At 48.0% G+C, this 8,328-nt stretch overlaps 1 non-coding gene across 1 annotated transcript; it reads left to right on the forward strand.

Moving 5' to 3' along the window:
- Window positions 1-5,795: 5,795 nt before the first annotated feature.
- On the forward strand, window positions 5,796-5,865 carry TRNAS-UGA (transfer RNA serine (anticodon UGA)). Its single transcript has one exon. It is a non-coding gene; the product is annotated as a tRNA-Ser (tRNA).
- Window positions 5,866-8,328: the final 2,463 nt, after the last annotated feature.

Genomic DNA, 8,328 nt, shown 5'->3' on the forward strand with positions numbered 1-8,328 from the left:
GAACCTGCATGGCAAAGCTGAGGCTCTTCCACTGAGCCACGGCCCCTCCTCAGATTCAAGATGGTGGGGTTATGCAGATTGGTCTCTATTCTCACCGATTTCCAGCTGGCTGTGAGTGGGCTGTAATTAGGGTTGCCAACCTCCAGGTGGGGCCTGGAGATCTCCTGGAATTACAACTGATCTCCAGACAAGAGATCAGTTCCCCCAGGAAAAAATGGTTGCTTTGGAGGCTGAGGTCTATGGCATTACGTATACCCCGCTGAGCTCCTTCCCTTCCCCAAACTCAGCCCTCCCCAAGCTTCACCCCCAATTCCCTAACTAGGAAATGGCAACCCCAGCTGCAATAGGGTTGCCAGGTCTCTCTTCACCACCAGCGGGAGGTTTTGGGGGCAGAGCCTGAGGAGGGCGGGGTTTGGGGAGGGGAGGGACTTCACTGCCATAGAGTCCAATTGCCAAAGCGGCCATTTTCTCCAGGGGACCTGATCTCTATCAGCTGGAGATCAGTTGTAATAGTGGGAGATCTCCCGCTAGTACCTGGAGGTTAAGCAATCCAATTAGCAATCCTCGGTTTCGAGGTCACCACTTTCATACTGAACCTGCAATAGGTTTTCCTCGGGTGCTAGAGACGCAACTCACGCACGGGGCGGCTGCCCAAGGACCTTGAGTTGCATTGTAATTGGAGTCTGTTTACCGGACCATTTCAGGCTGTATTAAGTCTTTTCTGTTTAAGAGTATCACTCAGTTTGGGGGTTTTGCTTCATGCTGTATCATTTGTTTGTTGTTTATCAGTTTGGCATTATAAAAATCCTAAGGCTGTCAAAGTTAGGACATTTTGGAGGACTTTCATTCATAGGGTCGCCATGAGCCGGAAGCGACTTGACGGCACTTAACACACACACACACACATTATAAAAATGGGGCATGAATGTTAAATGCCCACATAAAATTTGAAATACACAAAGAGTTGTAACCTTATTCAATTTGAATTGCTATATTATTGTTGAGCCCACGTGCTGTTCATTATCTTCAGTACCTAGAGGTTGGCAGCCCTACGCTGCAGTCAGGGACAGCGTAGGTATGCATGTGTGTGTGCATGTATGTGTGTGTGTGGGAGAGAGAAAGGGCGCAAATCTGCTTCTTGCTTTAAGACTTTGCAGGTTGCGGCAGCCAGGAGTTTTAACAATACCCTGGCCTTGTCTCTCCTCCACCACCTCTGTACTAGAAACAACAAGACAGCCTGCTAATTCTATGGAACAAAATAAAATGACAACCGGGGGGGGGGGGGACACAGCAGCTGCTCTCCTAGCACTTCTACGGCTGAGAAGAACAGGAGTATTATCAAGGCTCCTTGACAGAAAAATGAGTCATCACCGGCAGAGCAGTGACTCAGCAATGTGAAACCGTCCTTTGCTGCAGCTGCGAACAAGGGAGAGAAAACGGGATTCGGGATGGATCTGCAGAAGCAACTCGCCTAAGAGAGGGAAGAGGACAAAACCCCAGCTGAGTGTTACTTACGATCGTAGCCATAAATCCATACAAGCAATTTAAGATACAAATTACGTGCCCGGAGAAATGCTGGATTCTGGAACGGGAATTAATTCCAATCCAGCACATCATTTTGCAGCTGACCCCTGGGGATCATGCTCATCCATCCCCAGCTCAACATCTGCAGCCTTCACCAGGCATGGCACACGTATTTTCATGTATAACTTCTAGTCTTAAGGACTAGAAACTATCCAGAAAGAGAGAGAAGCAAAGAATGTAAATGCTCCGGATTGCAAATTCTACATTAGGTATCCAAGTCTTTGAGGGCAGCCCATTACACAGAACCTTGGCTTTAGCAGTATTAATTTATTCAAAATATGGACACCCCACCTTATCTTCGCAAGCCCTAGGTGGCTGGCAGCATGAACGCAAGCCTTAGGAAGGTGCAGTTTCAAAGCTGGCTTTTCTCAGGTCTGCCCACTGAACAGAGGATGCACACCAGAGAAAGTTGGAATCATAGAGTTGGAAGGGACTACCAAGGTCATCTAGTCCAACCCCCTGCACAATGCAAGAAATTCACAACTACCTCCCCCACACACACACCCAGTGACCCCTACTCCATGCCCAGAAGATGGCCAAAAAAACCCCTCCAGGATCCCTGGTGTGATAAAAATACGTAGGTAGCCAGCGTGGTGTAGTGGTTAAGAGCAGTGGTTTGGAGCGGTGAACTCTGATCTGGAGAACCGGGTTTGATTTCCCACTTCTCCACATGAGCGGCAGAGGCTAATCTGGTGAACTGGATTTGTTTCCCCACTCCTACACATGAAGCCAGCTGGGTGACCTTGGGCTAGTCACAATTCTCTCTGAACTCTCTCAGCCCCACCCACCTCAAAGGGTGTCTGTTGTGGGGAGGGGAAGGGAAGGAGATTGTAAGCCGGTTTGAGTCTCCCTTAAGTGGTAGAGAAAGTCGTCATATAGAAACCAACTCTCCTTCTTCTTCATCAAGTCGCAGCTGACTTATGGTGACCCTGTAGGGTTTTCAAGGCAAGAGACTTTCAGAGGTGGTTTGCCACTGCCTGTCTCTGTGTAGCAACCCCTGTCTTCCTTGTTGGTTTTCCATCCAAGTACTAACCATGGCCAGCTTTGCATAGCTTCTAAGCTCTGAGAGCAGGCTAGGCTAGGCCATGCTCTCAGGCTGCCTTACTAAGAACTAAAAAAGAATCAACCTCCAACTGGTGCTAAACACAGAATATCTTAAATTGGATGCAAACAGCTAACAGGTTTTAACAAATATATTTCCTTCAAGAGCAGTGGGTCTATGTATGCTTCTCTGTCGGCAAGGTACCCTTTCCGAGAGACTCCTTCTGAGAAGTAGAACATGTTGGGGACTTGCATCCAAATTGATATTTTCTCCATCTGGCATACAGTCTGAAGTTAATGTATCTTGTTGCTTCCTTATATAATAATAGTTGCTTGTTCTTAAAATCTGGCCACCGAGTGACACAGACCCTGCAGGTGGAAACCCAGAAATATCTGTTTGAGGCTCAGTCCTCAGTGAACACATGAAGCTGCCTTGTACTGAACCAGACCCTTGATCCATTAAACTCAGTATTGTCCACTCAAACCGGCAGCAGCTCTCCAGGGTCTCAGGAAGAGGTCTTTCACATCATCTACTTGCCTAGTCCCTTTAGCTGGAGATTCTGGGGATTGAACCTGGGACCTTCTGCATGCCAAGCAGAGGCTCTGCCACTGAGCCACATCCCTTCCCCTCAGTGGTCTGATTAATAAGACATTTATACATACAGCATTTGGACATTTCAGTTTTGCATGATGGAGAAAAAATGTGGGTAATTCTTTGCTAGAGCTGGCCTGCAGAATGTGTCTCGCTCCGTTCCCGCTTCATCACCACCATAGCCTTGGCAGGACAATAATAATTTTTCTGTTCCTATTTTTCGTGGATTCTTTTTCAATTCCTCCCATGTCATTTGTCACCATGGAGAAACTAATTCTCCTAGATATCTTATTCTTTCTTGCTGTTCTTTTTAAAACCGATTGGTAGTCTGAGAGGATATTTTGCTCCGTCTTTTGTTTTGCACTAAAGAGCCTAGATTCGAGTCCAGTAGCACCTTGGAGACCAATAGGATTTTCAGGGTATAAGTATTGAAGAGTCAAAGCTCCCTTCATCAGACTCCGTTTGGGAAATTCCTGGAGATTTGGGAGTGGAGCCTGGGGAGGGGAGTGACCTCTGCAGGAATGTAATGCCATAGACTCCACCCTCCAAAGCAGCCATTTTCTCCAGGGGAACTGATCTCGGTAGTCTGCAGATCAACTGTCATTCTGGGAGATCTCCAGGCCTCATCTGGAGATTGGCAGCCCTAGTTGGTAGTATCCAGACGACTCCCATCCTGATTTCTAGGAGATGGGTAAAAATCATTTCATAGAAACATAGAATCATAGAGTTGGAAGGGATCACCAGGGTCATCTAGTCCAACCCCCTGCACAATGCAGGAAATTCACAACTACCTCCCCCCCAACACCCCCAGTGACCCATACTCCATGCCCAGAAGATGCCCAAGATGCCCTCCCTCTCATGGACTGCCTAAGGTCATAGAATCAGCATTGCTGACAGATGGCCATCTAGCCTCTACTTAAAAACCTCCAGGGCAGGAGAGCTCACCGCCTCCTGAGGAAGCCTGTTCCACTGAGGAACCACTCTGTTAGAAAATTCTTTTGGCAGCCTCAGGGTTTTGCCAGGTGGAATTAAAAAGACTGGTTGTTTTTGCTGAGCTAGTGTTTTCCTTTGTGGTTTAGGCGAGTAATTCTATGCAAGCTACTTTAAGAGCCGCTGTGGGCTAGTGATCAGGCTATAAATGATAGTAGTAAATAAATTCACATGTGAAAGTTGTCTCTTGGTGTTATTGCGAGTGAGAGATTGGACAGGCATGTGTAAATTAGCATTGAATTTTAGTTCACAGGGGATGCAGACCAACCCATTAAACACATTTGTAAAGCTGCCTTCCTGCTTTTCTCTCTAAAAACATTTAAAAATCAATCTTTAGTGCCTGATGTTCAATGCTGGTCTTTCACTTTGCTCCATTTGCAAGTAAGCTTTACTCCATTTGCAAATAAACAATCCTTTTAGTTATGTTATTTAGTTAAAATATTTATTAGCTGCCTTTCTCCCTTGCAGAACTCAAGGTGCCTTGTGATATAGGATTTCACCAGTCACATGTGAAAAACACCCCCTGTGTTGCTTGCAAACTGTTCCATTTTGGTATTTCTTGAATCTCAGGCTTACTGCATCTACATACCACCTCTAAGCTTTACTGCTGCCAAAATTTCCTCTCTGCATTCCAGCCAGCGTAGTATAGTGGTTAAGAGCGGCGGACTCTAATCTGGAGAACCAGGTTCGATTCTCCACTCCTCCACATGAAGCCTGCTGGGTGACCTTGGGCCAGTCACAGTTCTTTCAGAACTCTCTCGGCCCACAAGGAGACAGGCAATGGCAAACCACCTCTGAACATCTCTTGCTTTGAAAACGCTATGGGGTTGCCATAAGTCAACGTGACCTGATGGCAAAATCACACATACAGGTGTTCCTTTTGACCCTGACCTGGATGGCCCAGGCTAGCCCAATTTCGTTAGATCTTGGAAACAAGGAAGGGTTAGCCCTAGAATCATAGAGTTGGAAGGGGCCATGCAGGCCATCTCGTCCAGCCCCCTGCTCAATGTAGGATCAGCCTAGAGCATCCCTGACAAGTGCTTGTCCAGCCTCTGCTTAAAGACTGCCAGTGAGGGAGAGCTACCACCTCCATAGGTAGCTGATTCCACTGTTGAACAATGCTTACTGGAAACCCCCCCCCCCCCAATATCCAGCTGGTACCTTTCTGCCTGTATTTTAACCATTACTGTGAGTCCTAACATCTGCTGCCAACAGGAACAGCTCCCTGCCCTCCTCTAAGTGACAGCCCTTCAAATACTTCAAGAGAAACTCCTCTTCTCCAGACTGAATATTCCCAGCTCCCTCAGCCTTTCCTCGTAGGGCTCGGTCTCCAGGCCCCTAATCATCCTTGTCACTCTTCTCTGCACCCGCTCCATTCTGTCCACATCGTATTTGAAGTGAGGCCTCCAGAACTGCACACATTACTCCAGGTGCAGCCTGACCAATGCAGTGTACCGCAGTTAGTACTTGGATGGGAAACCACCAAGGAAGTCCAGGGTTTCTACTCAGAGGCAGGCAATGGCAAACCACCCCTGAAGATCTCTTGCCTTGAAAACTCTACTGGGTCACCATAAGTCAGCTTATGGGAGGGGCTGTGGCTCAGTGGTAGAGCATCTGCTTGATGCAGAAGGTCCCAGGTTCAATCCCCGGCATCTCCAGTTAAAGGGACAAGGCGAGTAGGTGATGTGAAAGACCTCCGCCTGAGACCTTGGAGAGCCGCTGCCGGTCAGAGTAGACAATACTGACTTTGATGGACCAAGGGTCTGATTCAGTGTAAGGTAGCTTCATGTGTTCAATGACTTGACAGTGCTTCCCACCGCTACCACGTTCCTTTTGTCTGCTGGTTTCTGATACTGCCAGGGTAGTGGGTTTCCCCCATTTGGTGCTGCAGTCAGCAGCTTGCTTCACTTTTGCCGCGGCTGTTCGCTCCCTGTAAGCATCCAAATGAGCTGGGCGATGACTAATCTTGGCGCATTAGCCAAACGCCCTGCTGTTTTGCATCCTGGGGAGGCTGGCTTTATCGACTCGGGAGCTTTTATCAAGAGAGGCAGGCTGACTTCCATGCACAGTTAGAGATGCTCCCCCCCCCCACCTGCTTATCTCCCGCTAGCATTCATTCTTGGGAATGACGGGATGCAACTGAAGATTGGAATTGGCTAAACGTTTCCATTGTGTTGTTCCTCCCTCTTCCCAAGTTATTGTGAAGCTCAACACGGTTTCTTTTTGGCGGAGAGAACTCGAGGCATCTTTGTTTACAGGATGGGAAGAATTCTTGCAGGGATACAGCAAAGGGAGACACTTCGAGAACTGATTCCACAAGAGTCCCTGACTCCTGGGGGCTCAACTGAGAACGCTGAGCTGTGTCTGGCTAAACCTCTGTTTGTAATTGACGAGTAATGAGCAGTGGCTGAACTTGGCATAAAACAGCAGCGGGTTTTGTGGGCAATGCTCCATTGCCCCATTTGGTTTATTCAGCCTGCTGCTTCCTCTGCATTAATTACCCAACCCCAGAAGTACAGTTGAGTGTTATCCGATGGCCCGTTGACTAGTCAATGGCTGTTTCAGTGGCCTATAGTCACTGGAAAGAAGAAGAGTTGGTTTTTATACCCGATTTCCTCTACCTTAAGGAGTCTCAAACCGGCTTACAGTCACTTTCCCTTCCTCTCCCCACAACAGACACTTTGTGAGGTAGGTGGGGCTGAGAGAGTTTGGAGAGAACTGTGACTACTAGCCAAGGTCACCCAGCAGGCTTCATGTAAAGGAGTGGGGGAACAAATCCAGTTCACCAGATTAGCCTCCACTGCTCATGTGGAGGAGTGGGGAATCAAACCTGGTTCTTCAGATCAGAGTCCACTGCTCTTAACCATTACACCACGCTGGGATATAAGCAGTTAGTGTGAGGGGGGTGTTATTTGGACTCATGCTTGTTGCAAACCAAACTTTGAGGTTTTGTCACCTTGCTGTTCTTGCTTAATGTAATAAATATGCTTTACCTGTCCTCTAAGGTTACCCAGTTGAAAGGGGGGGGTCCCATAAATATCTTAAAATCCCCCTATCACCGTTTGGGTGGGTATAGATGTAGCTTTCCTGAGTGCCTTGATTTTAGATCCTGGAGTAAATGTAAACCCTAATAGCTCTAACCATAGTTGTGCCACTGTAGACTGAAGATTAACCACAGTTCTCCAGCCCCCGTTGCCAGTCAGACAAGATGCTCCAGACCTTGGTGGACCAAGGGTCTGATTCAGTATAAGGCAGAGCTAGATTTGAGTCCAGCAGCACCCTAGAGACCAACAAGATTTTTTGGGTGTGTGTGTGGGTGTGTAAGTTTTCAAGAATTAAAGCCTCCTTCATCAGATACAAATACGCATGGAGGAGGGGCTGTGGCTCAGCGGTAGAGCATCTGCTTGGATTGCAGAAGGTCCCAGGTTCAATCCCCAGCATCTCCAGTTAAAGGGACTAGGCAAGTAGGAGATGTGAAAGACCTCTGCCTGAGACCCTGGAGAACCGCTGCTGGTCTAAGTAGACAATACTGACTTTGATGGACCATGGATCTGATTCAGTATAAGGCAGCTTCATGTGTTCAAGACTGGAATTTTGGGGAGGGGCTGTGGCCCATTGAGAGCTCTTATCTGGCCCGCGAGACACCTGAGGCAGCCACCCGGGGAGGAGTCACAACCTGTTTGGGGGTTGCCACCCAGGGAGGGGCTGTGGCTCAGTGATAGAGCATCTGCTTGGCGTGCAGAAGGTCCCAGGTTCAATCTCTGGCATCTCCAGTTAAAGGGACTAGGCAAGTAAAGTGATGTGAAAGACCTCTGCCCGAGACCCTGGAGAGCCGCTGCTGGTCTGAGCAGGCAATTCTGATTTTAATGGACCAAGGATCTGATTCAGTATCAGGCAGCTTCATGTGTTCATGTGAGGTCCCTGAACCCTTATATGCCAGTCAGAAAGTGGGAGGGGTGTTGCAAAGAAGGGATTCAGGATGCAGAGGTACAATGCAATGTGTAATCAGTTTGTATCCCAAAAATCTTGTTGGTCTCTAAGGTGGACTCAAATCCAGCTCTTGTCGCGCAGACCAAGACAGCTACCCACTTGAAAGTATAAGGCAGCCCCATCTGTGTGTC

Source organism: Euleptes europaea, chromosome 2 (assembly GCF_029931775.1).
Source record: "Euleptes europaea isolate rEulEur1 chromosome 2, rEulEur1.hap1, whole genome shotgun sequence".
Taxonomy (NCBI): domain Eukaryota; kingdom Metazoa; phylum Chordata; class Lepidosauria; order Squamata; family Sphaerodactylidae; genus Euleptes; species Euleptes europaea.